The sequence below is a fragment of the Cryptomeria japonica genome, unplaced genomic scaffold (genome assembly GCF_030272615.1).
Source record: "Cryptomeria japonica unplaced genomic scaffold, Sugi_1.0 HiC_scaffold_17, whole genome shotgun sequence".
Lineage (NCBI taxonomy): Eukaryota > Viridiplantae > Streptophyta > Pinopsida > Cupressales > Cupressaceae > Cryptomeria > Cryptomeria japonica.
Genome location: NW_026728839.1, coordinates 1,198,972 through 1,212,477, shown reverse-complemented (window position 1 = coordinate 1,212,477; position 13,506 = coordinate 1,198,972).

Genomic DNA, 13,506 nt, shown 5'->3' with positions numbered 1-13,506 from the left:
TCATGAATCGGTAGTGAAAAGGATTTTTCGGTACTTACAAGGCACTACAAATCTTGGCTTATGGTATCCTAGAGATGAAAACTTTGAATTATGTGCATACATAGATGCAAATTGGGTAGGAGATGTAGATGATAGAAAAAGCACCACCAATGGAGCATTTTTTCTTGGAAGAAGATTAATTTCTTGGTTGAGAAAGAAACAAAGTTGTACATCTTTATCAATAGTAGAATCAGAATATGTTACAGCAACAACAAACTGTACACAGGTATTATGGCTTAAACAAATGTTAAAGGACATAAAGGTTAATTGGAAGGAACCTATAACTATCTATTGTGATAACACTATAGCAATTGATATATCTAAGAATCTAGTACTACATTCTAAAACTAAACATGTTTTTATCAAATTGAATTTTCTGAAAGAGAATGTTGAAGCAAAAGAAGTAAAACTAGTCTATGTGAATACTAAAGAGCAGATTGCAGATATTTTCACTAAACCTCTACCTAAGGAGACTTTTGAATATCTAAGAGATCAGCTTGGAGTCATACCCCCACTGGTAGATAATTAGACAGTTGATGTTTGTCATCAACTGGCATAATTAATAGTGAGATCTTTTACTCCAGCTTTGATGGGGAAGCTACTTCTCAGGGGGAGTAGTTGGTATAGTAAATTCATAGGTATTTTGTATCTAAAAATGGTTTCTATATTGCTTTGGCATTTCATGTCAAAGGGGGAGAGATTGGTATGGAAAAACACAAGAAGACACATGTTACTCTGAAGGGAAGAGATTGTTTATTTTGGTTTTTGAATTTTGTTATGATCTCTTTGGGAGATTGATTGGTTTTTGGTATTTGGCATTTCTGTTTTGGCATTTTGATGGTTTTTCCATCTTGTGTTGCCATCAATGCCAAAGGGGGAGATTGTTGGTATTTTGGTATGGTTTTGTCATTGATGTCAACACCTACTAACACTTATCAACTTTGGCACTTTGGAGAATCAGCAACATTCACCGGCAAGCGACTTATGCATAGTCATCGGTATATGGTACACCGACAGGATATAATGATCATCGGCACTTGGAATAACATGGAAAACATATGACTATGTTGAAGACATCATTTGGACACCTTGTCATGAAGATTGGTTTATTGGTATAATTGTAATTACATATTTGTTGTTACCGGCAAATAGGTCCAGGGTATTCATCGGCAAGTTCATCTATTCCAGATCAGCACGGCACACTATGGAGATATTTTATTATTGTTGTAAAGGCATCAAGCTGACATGTTGAATCGGTTATTGCATCGGATATTGTTTTTTGTAAATTAATTTTATTATAATATCTTTTAGAGCCGACCTACTAAAATTGGTCCTAGGTTATGGTATAAATGTAAGATCTTATTTGTAAGATCGAATGTGGAATGCGAAAAAGAAATTATGTGAGGTTATATGCGAAGATAAGAAGAGCTATACATGCATACATCATTTGAAGATTGAAGGTGGTTTTTTTGAAGACAAGCAGAACTAAACCGGTACTGAATCTAGCATGCAAAGATGCTAAATTATGTAGTACATTCATATTGGATTTAACCATCCAACTATAAGTCAGTGTGACTTCCCATTTGTGATTGAGCAGTGAGCTCTAGGCGCTTGGCCTTTCTACATGTGCAGACCCCATTTGTATACACTTACTATCTGCAGTAGTATCATTTGATTGTGGGTAAGGTTTCCCACCATGGTTTTTCCCCTTATAGGGTTTCCACGTACAAATATTGGTGTTATGTGTTTATCTTTCTGTTTCATGCATTAATCCTTACCGGAATTGCAATTAACTGATAAAACTGTCTACCGGCATAAAAGACTAGTTCACCGATATTGTGCATTAAATTTGTTAAAGTTGTTTTGGATTAAAATTATTAGACAATTGATTCACCCCCTCATCTTAGTTGTCCCCGGGACCTAACAGATTGATGAATCAAGATGCTACTTAGACACATTTGATTAGTGTTTAAATTTTTTTTTAAAATTAAATGCAATGTGATGGGATATGCATATGTATTAATGTTAATCTAGTTGCATGGAAAGTAATTGGTTATATACATAGTAGCTTATGATCTTTTAGATAAGTGTTATGTTTAGATGATGTGAGTAGTGACGTCAATATACCCTAGGGAATGGATGTGTTTATGAAAGTATAAGCAAAGATATGTTGATTTGAGTTATTCTGCTTTAGTAATGATGATCTATGCTTCCATACTTGTTGTTTATATGTTCTTTCTTATGAATGATGTTATATGGTTGTATATTATATATGATTTTCAAAAAAAAATTTATCTCCATTTGCTAGTAGATTTTAGGTTATTCATCTAGGGTATTTTGGTGGGCATTACATTGACTCTTTAACTTATTTGATATTGGAGCACTAATTATGTATTTCTTCTTTGATATGTTTCATACCTTCTGATCATTTAAATTGTTTAATTGGGATTTAGTTTGGTAGGCCTTGTTGTTGGTCACTATTATTATATTGGTATGCTTATTATAGTGAGAAAGTATTTTTAGGAGTATCAAATATGGTAATTCATTTAATTCATAGCAATAGATTATGATGCATGAGAATATCTATTCACTCTCTATGGAGTTTTTGTAATGATATTGTCCATGATGCCATGTATAACTAGATATTATTTTTAGTGGGAGTTTTATGCAATTACATAATGTGTTCTATCTTCTTTGTTCCAAGATTTTGGATCTAAGCTATTTTTGTTATAGTGTATTATAATCATTGATTAGAAGTGGGTGATCTAATTTGCAATGGGCATTAGTGTCATGTGGAGATCTGATATTCTATCTTTAAATTAGTGTGAGAGTTTGATATTTTGGCTCTATTAAGAAAGGTTGTGGTACTTTGTATCTTCTTGTTTTAAAGATCATGGTTTGACTCTTCCTTTTGGGAGCTCTTAGTTGAGTTCTTTCATTATTTTGGATCCACAAAGTATATTCACTTAGGAGATGGTTGTCACAATGCATGGAGAGCTTGGTTAGAGAGTTTAGTGGGAGTTGTGGTAGTGATGCATATTCACCATTTGATGATTGATTCTTATCTTCATATGAATGAATATGGTGATAGTTGGGTTCCATGGAGGACTATTCAGTCTTTGGTGAGTTGTTGTTGGTTCTATTTGGTTTTGAATATTAATCATTTTCTTGGAGCTTCATGATTTTGCAAGGTTTCATTTAAAGCTATCACGAATTGATTGGTATATGTTATTGAGACTAGAGAGACTTGTGTGAGGCTATGACATCTCATATATTTTTTGGGGTCATGCATTGAGGTGGTTATTTTTTTATGAGTGTTTCAATAGAAATATCAAGGAGCCTACACCTGGTAATAGATGTCAATCCACTATGGACCCAAATAGAAGATTTTAATTTATTTTAAGATTTATTTGTGATGTGCATATGAGATAATCACTATTGTATTTATGATCTATGATTAATATAGTCACTATCAAAATCTTGAAATGCTTATGAGTTATTCATTTTTTTCTTTTGATGTGCATATGAGCTAGGTATTGTCATACTTGTGAAGTGTGTATGAGCTAGTCATTATTATACTTATATATTTTATATGAGTTGGTTGTACCTTATGTATTGATGATGTATACTTGAGCCAATTACCATGCGAATTTTGGATTATGGAATGATAGTACCTGTATATGAATTTGCAAGTGTGTACACTAGTATTTAGTAAGTTGATTGGTGTGAAACTAAGACTTGATTGTAGTTGCTATCACTATACTATAACTAGATTAGTTTGATAACTTATGCTTAATTAATAGTTATCATTTTAACATGAGATCAAAGACCTTATACAAGATAAAAAATAGTCAATCTCTATCATTGATTTACAAGCTATGAAGCCATTGATATTACAAAGGCAATAAATTTGTAGTGTCATCATAAATTAACCATCAAGGTTTAAGTATAGATCTAGGTATGACCCTAACTTGGGAAACATACTATTTTCATGTGTAAGCATACAATTAGTTAAATTGAGTTGATGCTATCATAATAAATGGACAAGTTATGAAGTTATCACTTCTAAGCTGTTACCAGTGTGATTGTCATTACACCAAAAGATCGACTTGTCAATGCCTGATACAACCAATAGATGTATAGAATCCACAAGAGGCAGTTAAGCCATGTCACAAACCAAAGCATTGTGTTACACAACACAAGGAGACCAAGGGTGCACACCTTGCAACAATCCCCCCCCCTAGTGTAAGCGAGGGGTTTGAACCTGTGACCAAGCTTTGATACCACTTATTACAAGTGTGATTGTCGTTGCACCAAAATATCGACCTGTTAATGCCCAATACAACCACTAGACTTATAGAATCCATAGGAGATGGTTAAGCCATGTCACAAACCCGAGCGTTGTGCTACACAACACAAGGAAACCAAGGGCACACACCTTGCAACATAAGCAAGATGAAATTTTTTTGGTCAATTAACTTGGTAATTGTTGTAAAATATGAATTAATCATTTAATAAAAATTATAGTGAGTGGGGTGGATTTTATTAAAATGTACCAAAAATTCAAGTTATAAGGCCCTACCATTCCCTGAAACCATGTATTATGATGATTTTTTCTACTTAAATTGTTACTATTTTGAGCATTTTTCTAGATAACACTTCTATATTTTCAATTTTAAAATGGTCTAAGAGAGAGGCAGTAGTGGTCAATGGATTTAGTTTTACATATGATAACTAAAATGTTTAAAGGCGTTTTAGTCTCATTAGTAAATATATTATGTACAAACATTTCAAACAATAAAATATTTGGAGCCACTTTTCATCAAATAGTTTGTGTACATTATCTTTGATTCCACATTTTGCCTTTATATATATCTAGCTATTGTAATCTCTATGATAAAATTTATTTCTATTGTTCCCTTTATAATTTTCTATGATTTCATCTAGATAAATCATTATCTTCTCTTAAAACCAACTTCCTTAGCAATATTTCCATGCATAGTAGTAAAAGATATTCTATACCACTTTTTTGTAAGCTTTTACATGCATTGAGCTAAAATTTATAAAATTTCTCTCAACGTTCATTTTATATTTACACATGATTGTTTGTTGTTAGCTCACATTTTTAAATATTGATTTTAAAATTATAAGATTGACATCAATAAAATGTAGAAGTCGATGATCAACCATAGGAGCTAGGATTCATGTACAAGCAAAACACCTATCACACACAAGAGATCAAGCAAAGATTGTATTCTCTATGAGAACCTGAGAAGTATATATTTTTCACAAAGAATGATTGGAGATACAATTACAATGAATGAATGCATCCTTATAAAGAATGAATGAAACCTTGGGTGCAAACCCTAATGCTAAAATTGGGAGAACTAAAGAAGTACAAAGAGGAGCTAATTTAAGCTCAACTGCATCTAGAACTAAATCTAGAAAGATAAACTCTAGATAATAAAAAAGAACCTAAGTTTATCTTATGTGAAAATTTAATAAAGGACCTAATTAATAGATAATTATAAAAATATGTCCTAATTACACCAATACCCCCCCTAAGATTAACTTAGGGATAATTTAAAGAGCTAATGATGAATGAAAAATGTCTGCATGAATGAGTCCCAACAACTAGGCTCGATCAGGTACTCATGTACAAACCAATGCAAAATAATACAACTCACACCAATGCAACTCCCACAACCGAATAAATGGAGAAAAACCCCTCTTTTAAAGAGAGAAAAAGGGTGTGTGCAAGAATTTGATTCCACTTTTTGGCTAAAAAGTGGAAGTGTTTTCTTTGTTTTTTCAGAATTTGTCTCAATCGACCTAAAAATTTGGAGCACTTAAAGAATGAATCTTGAAAAAAACTAGTAAGAGAAAATGTAGTTCTTGAAGTCTAGTTTCCAAATTTGTAATTTATTTTAATATCCAGATTATACAAATTAAGTTTCAATAGGCATTTCTAATACCTATAGTTTAAAAGTCACTTTTTTAGGACCACACCATGCTTGTGTATGGCAAGCATAATTTGACCTAAATGAAAGTATTTTTTTAAAATATTTTTGGGAAAAGATTTGTATTACACTCATATTTGATGAGGATATTTTTTTGTAATTTTTTTCTAAATTATATTTCTTTTTGTTAATATTTTATTGGACATAATTTCTATTTTGTGTACAACAAGCATAACTTGACCTAAACTTATTATTCTTTGAATTTTTTTTTGAAAGCATATAGAATTGTCTCTAGTTTGATATCATATAATTTGTTTTTCAAAAAATTTAAAAAAAAAAATGTTAAAAAGCAAGAAACCCTATTATTTCAAGTTTATGGACCTCTTTCATTAGAAATCATTTTAAAAAATAAAATGATTAATCCAATTTTTTTTTTTTAAATGTATTTGGAATCTAGGCAGTCTCTTTTGTAATGTATTTTGCAAAAAAGGTCTTTAAATATATGTCCAGAGTCATTATTTTGTATGGACACTGACATGGCTTTCATGTTCCTGGTTAAACTAGGTCCAAGGCTAAGGGTTGATTCCCCAAGTGTTTTTTTTAAGTGAATTCCAAAGAAAAAATAAGTGCTTGAATTATCTTTTTATAAATAGGATACCGTTTAGTAAAAAACAAAATCCCATTTCAAAGACAAAATGGGATCTCGTTACATAAACAAGATCCAGTTTCTTTTTTTATTTATTTTTTATTATTATTGAAAATGACACATATATGCATGTAAACTAACATTCTTTTATATTTTTATAATATAAAAGACACATATATACATGAAATATAACATTTAATTATAAGCCACATATCAATATGTCTTTTTCTTTTTTTATACTTTAAGTTATATTTCATGTATATATTGGCAAAATGTTTGAGAGTGGTTTTAGGTCTCTAGGAGTTATAATGTAGAATCTAGATTTTCTAAGATCTTATAAATTTTCAAACTTAGTCAATTTTTAGTAATAAACAAGCTCTTATTATAATTTTATCACTCTCTTTATCTCCCTCGAGCTCTAGACCTATCTTTTTCCATATCACTCTTCCTCTATCCTGTCTTTACCTCTCTCTATCTCACTCTCTACTCTCTCTCTCCCAACATTTAGGCCTATCTCTCTACCTCTCTCACACATCATAAACTCTCTACTCTCTATCTCCTCTCTCTATTAACCTCCCCTCAGCACCTCCCTACCTCTATTTCTCTACATATACCTCTCTTTATCTCTCTCTCTCCGTACCTACCTATATTTCTCTACATACATCTCTCTTCCTCCCTCTCTCTCTCTCTCTCCCACACCCTTCTCTCCACTTCTTTCCATCTTTCCTCTATCTCTCTCTCCATATATAAATCTCAATCCCTCCTTCCTCTCTCTCCCAATCTCTATGTATACATATCTCTCTACTTCTTTCTATATCCTCTCTCTGTCTCCCTCTATCCATCTATCTACCCACACACTCTCTCTTTATAAAAGTAGAGGATGGAGGAAGAGATAGGTAGAATGAGTGAGAGAGGAGAAAAAGAGAGTGATTGGGGACATAAAGGGATAGAAAGAGAGGGTGAGGGGAGATAGAAATAAGTAGAGAGAGATGGATAGGTAAAGAGGGGGAGAGTGGGAGGGGTAGAGAGAGAGAGAGTGGGAGGGAGAAAGAGAGAGGGTGGAAGAGAGATGTATGTAGAGAAAGATAATTTGGTATGGAAGGAGAGAAAGGTATTTAGAGAGAGAGAGGCAAATGTAGAGAAATACAGGTAGCTAGGGAGTGAAGGGAGGTGTCTAGAGAGAGAGGAAACAAAGAGTACAGAGTTAAGTATGTGAGAAAGAGGTAGAGAGATAGGTCTATATTTTTGGGGAAAGGGAGAGGAGAGAGTGAGATAAAGAGGTAGAGAAGGGATAGAGGGGAGATGAAAGAAAAGAAGGAAGAAGGGAGGGGAAGATAGGTATATATGTAGAGAGAAGGAGGGAGGGGTAGGTAAAGAGACTGGGAGGGGAGATAAAGAGAGAGATTAGGGAGATAGATGGATATAAAGAGAGGGAGATGAGAGATAGAAAGAAGTAGAGAGATGGATAGGTAGAGAGGGGGAGAGGGAAGGAGGGAGGGGTGGAGAGGTAGAGATGGATAGAGAGTGGGAGGGATAAAAAGAGAGACAATGGAAGAGAGATGAATGTAGAGAAAGATAAGTTGGTAGGGAGGGAGAGAAAGATATTGATGAGGGCACAACCCAAAGAACATAAAAAACACAACAAAAAGAGACACCAAAAATCTATATTTTATTATTATCTGAAAACTATATCAATAAATGCAATAAAAAATAAGAGGAATCAATCCTCATAGACTACAATAAAACAACTTACAGAGTTTTCTAGAAAACCTTTACAATGCAAATTTCCTAACCCAAAACTAAACTCTCAAAAACTCTCATACAACAACTAACTGACAAGTTTCCTTTCACGAGTCCTAAATATCCTACCACCATTTTGGAGCTAAAATTTTAATTTATAAATTAACAATTGGTGGGAAAATTCCAAAACATGAATTTGGAAATATGAAAATATACCCAGATTCAAAAATTGAAACTTTCTAAAAAATTGTCCAACTTCCGAAAGCCATAAATTTTGATCCCAGAATTGGATTGATGAACCATTTGAAGCCTCAAAAATACCTTTGAGTGAATAATATGTCAAAAATCAGCTCCACCAATTCCTATCATTTTCGGGCCCATTTGGGGCTGTTTAATGCCTCAAATCTGACTTAGAAGAATTTTTTCCATTTTTTTGAGAAACTGAAACTTGAATAGCTTTCAAACCATAAATGATTTTAACTTGATTCTTTTTCCAAATTTCTTATTTTTCCTTCCTTAAGATTCCCACAAAATTTGGGCTCCATTTGCCTTTAAATAAAAACCTGCTATTTTTGGCAGTTGGTTAGAAAAAACAACATGTCAATTCTGAGAGTTGGAATCTCTTATTCATCCAAATGGGTATCCAGAACTGCAAAAACATTAAAAGAAAAATAAATAAAAAAGGAAATATTTTTGGGTGATGCTGGATTGCCCTTACACCACCGGATGCTCCTGCATCAACTATGCAAGAGACATTGAGGTATGTGTATAGAAATAGAGGTAGGTAGTGAATGAGGGGAGGTGTATAGAGAGAGAGAGGAGATAGAGAGTAGAGAGCTAAGGATGTGTGAGAGAGATAGAGAGATAGTTCTATATTTTGGGAGAGAGTGAGATAGAGAGGTCGAGAGGGGATAGAGGTGAGATAAAAGTAGAGATGGGGGGAGGGAGAGGTGGGTAGTGAGAGCGAGAGGGGAGATAAAGATAGTGATTGAGTGAAAGATTGATAGTCTAAAGATAGGGAGATGGGAGAGTAAAAGAAGTAGAGAGATATGGATAGGTAGAGAGCGGGAGAGAGGGAAGGAAGGAGGCCTGGAGAGGTAGAGATGGAGAGAGAGAGGGTGAAAGAGAAATGTATGTAGAGAAAGATAAGTTGGTAGGGAGGGAGAGAAAGGTATGTAGAGAGATAGAGATGTATATATAGAGAACTAGGGGTAGGTAGAGAGAGAGGGGAGGTGTGTAGAGAGAGATGAGACAAATTATAGAGTTAAGGATGTGAGAGAGAGAGAGAGAGGTAGAGAGATAGGTCTAAATTGTAATATTCACCAAAATACCCTAGAGAAATAAACATAATCTAACTAAAAATAAAGATTATTTTATTTTTTAAATCATCTAGTGATACAACATATACAACCAAGTTCAACTATAACATACATATCAAATACACAATTTACTATCTACAACAATGCATAGAACATCACAGACATAAACATAGCAACATATAACACAAGCGAAAACCAATGTTAACTTAACATCTAACATCCTAAAACACAAATTCATTTATACATCCATTCCATAGGGTATTTTAACATCACTACTTACTAAAAATAATTCATTAATCATAACCATATCATGTAAGCAATAACATACATTCCATTTAAGATCTACTTCTTACCTCTTTGCCATTAGATTATGATCTACCAATGCATAACTCTATAACCCCAATAATCAAAGTTCATTTAATAGCACTAACTCAAATGTTCCTAATCCCATATCATTCTATTTACATATCCAAGTATATGCAACAAATACCATTCTATTTTCCAACTAAGACATCATGCCATTACCAAATAAGAATCATATGACATAACAAGAATGCACTAGATCTCAACATCCAGTTCTCTAATTCAACCAAAGATCTCAATCCTATACATAATACACATTTCTAGAATATTATCCATATGATAATACATTATCTTATCTTCATTACAAGTTCATAGTCTACATCAACAAATCCTATTACACAAGAGATCCTGATACAAGTGCTAGTCTTCTTCCATTACAATGCCATCATGAATACATTATACAATTTCAATTATATAGAATTTAGTTGCAAGTCCTTTCACATAATGATGAATCATAGAATCCAAAGCCATGCACATTAACACTAATGAGGAATATCCCAATGGAAGAAGGCATCAAACCACCCGACCATGTGGAACCAAATAGGAACCACCCCCCATGCTAGTAGATGACATGGGGTTCCAACTCATACTCAAGACCTAGGCTAAAACCTAACAACCAAGGGAACTAACATGACAACCACAAGATAACATCAAGTTCGAGATCAAATACATCAGAAGGTTGAAGTATAACAAAAAAATCCAAGAGGCATGAACATCAAAACAAGAATAAGGATCATGGATAAATGCAGGAGTGGAGTGTCATCACATGCTATCCTCACATAGAAGGGAACAAATCCAAACAATGATAGACACGCCACTAGGTTCTATCCTCACAAAAAAGGTAAATCCACACCCATAGTAGCCATGCATGATATCCTCACATATAGGAGTAATCCATACTCCTGATATATGTACAAGCTACTCTCACATAGAAGGGTAAAACCAATCCCTAATAGACATCTGGTCATCTCAACCTATGTGAGAACAAGGGAGATTAGCTTGTCATCTCAATGGCCTCAAACCATTTATTATTATCTTATTAGGTGAATCCAAACCCAATTAATTAATTATTAATGTTATCACTTATTTAGATGAATAAATCTTTCAATGTGCCTTGGCAGTCTAGACTCTAAGCATAAAAACAAAAACCACTTAGCACTGTATCTCACTCGAACCCATACATCACATGAAAGGCCACTCCCCCTAACCATATTCCAAGACCTTAGGGTAGAATATATATCAAAATAACAACATGAAGGCTCACATCTAATATAAAAAACAATAACAACACCACTGAGAACATACTGGACAAGTTAAGATACATAGGGCCACAAACAAGGCAAGAACCTTCACCAAAGCATAGCAATCAATGAACTGAAGCATTAACATGATTCAAAGGTCATTCCACAACCATTTCTATCCTCAATAGTGAGGTATTATGCATCCCTTTGGAGCTCTAAAAATCATACCTCAACAACAAGGATTTTATCCCTCTTGTTGAAGAATACAAAGCCAAAACCTCAACGGTAAGACACAAAACCACTTACCAGAGCACAAAATCATCATGTCAAGATCATATAACATCAAAGATAGTTTTGCTAAACTCATCACAATCCAAAAATGCCTCTGGAGAAAGCACAAAAAATGAAAAAACATAATAGCTACAAATAATTTTTGTTAAGGCTTTTCCAAGCCCATACACATCTCCAAACCTTCACAAATGGTCTATGGCCAAAATTCAAGTCACATGGGAAAACAAAAATATCTCCCAATAAGCTATAGGAGACCCAAAACTCATAATTACAACACTAAAGCAAAGGAGATGCAGAAAGCACAATAATAGAGAAAATCAAAACACCATTCCAAGGCTTCTAACCCAAACAATTCATAGAGATTTGGAAGTATGAATCACATAGAGAGAAGACACAAAATAACCATTCCCAACAAATCTTCATTTCCAAAATTTTCACTTAATCTAATACTGATTCCAACTTCCACAAATTTTCCCAAATGCAAATTTAATCCTTAAATATCAATCCTATTCCCCAAACAACCTTTTAATAGGAATAGTGCATACAATCTTTACCAAAAATGAAATTTGCAGAGAAAAATCCATGAACTCCAGCCTAGAAATGCAGCCCAACCAAAAGAAGATTCAATGAAGATAAATTTAGTCTAGCAAGACAAGCAATCCAATCTTCAATCAAAGCTCCCAAATAAATTTGAAATGCAAATCAAAAATTCTTTTGAATCGTAACCGAGCAACATTCCAAAAGCCCAAATAAATAGAAAATCAAACCTCAAACAATAAAAAAATTTAGACCAATCAGAATATTCAGAAAAAATATATATTATACCTACTATAGTTCTGAATTATTTACCTTCCCATTCAAAATATACCAATAGAAACAAGGGGTAGGTAACTTTATATTATATCTGATTATGCAAATAATATTAGCATAACAATACAAATACAAATAGGATAATAATAATAATAAATTAAATCCCAGTAATAAATAAATAAACACGAGGCTTGTATAAATAGAAACTAATTAATAAATAAATATAAAAGCATATCCACAATACAATCTAAGGAATTTTGTAATCATTGGTTAAATGGGTTGACAGAGAAAATTGGAAGACTGGAACAATGCGACTAAAGTGGGCTCTACTTCCTAAGATGACCGATAGCACGATAGAACATTAAGAACATATCAATCAAGGTGAGGCCTACAAAACACCTCACCATCCAACACATAGTCGCCAACACCCAATATTCTTCCATCAAAGATTTGGAAGATCGGGGATATTCGGAAGACAAGAACTCCAAAGAGGCTTGTGGCTAAACTTCCAACAGAGCATGATAGCACAATAATTCAAAGGATCCTTAAGATTTAGGAAACTTGATGGTAGGGCTTGCTGAATGAGGACTATCAGAGATATGAGAGCGATTGGAACTCAGACTTGATGGAACATAAAGACTATCAACAACATTTCTAGTCAAACATGGTCAAGCAATAATAGAAAGGGGTCAATAGACTTCAAGTCAAAGAAGTAAGTGTGGGGATCATTGTCGGAGATCGAGGGATCGATAGGAAGTGAGACATAAGAACTTAATGCAAATGGGTGACAAGACTTCCAGTGGGCCATGGTCAAATGAGCCAGTAAATATATAATAAAACAAGAAATAATTAATACCACTCAATTAATGTTAAATTAAATAAATCGAATAAAATAAATCAATTAAATTAATCTCCAATAAATAAATACTAAATCTCAACAATAAATAAATATCAAATACTCAATTAACCAGATAAATAAATAAATAATAGCCACACTAGAATAAATTAATTTAAACATTAATAAATTACTTTAATCTAATTATTAATTAAATAATAAACATACACTCACATCACCTCAAGCAAACTGACAAGGGTCA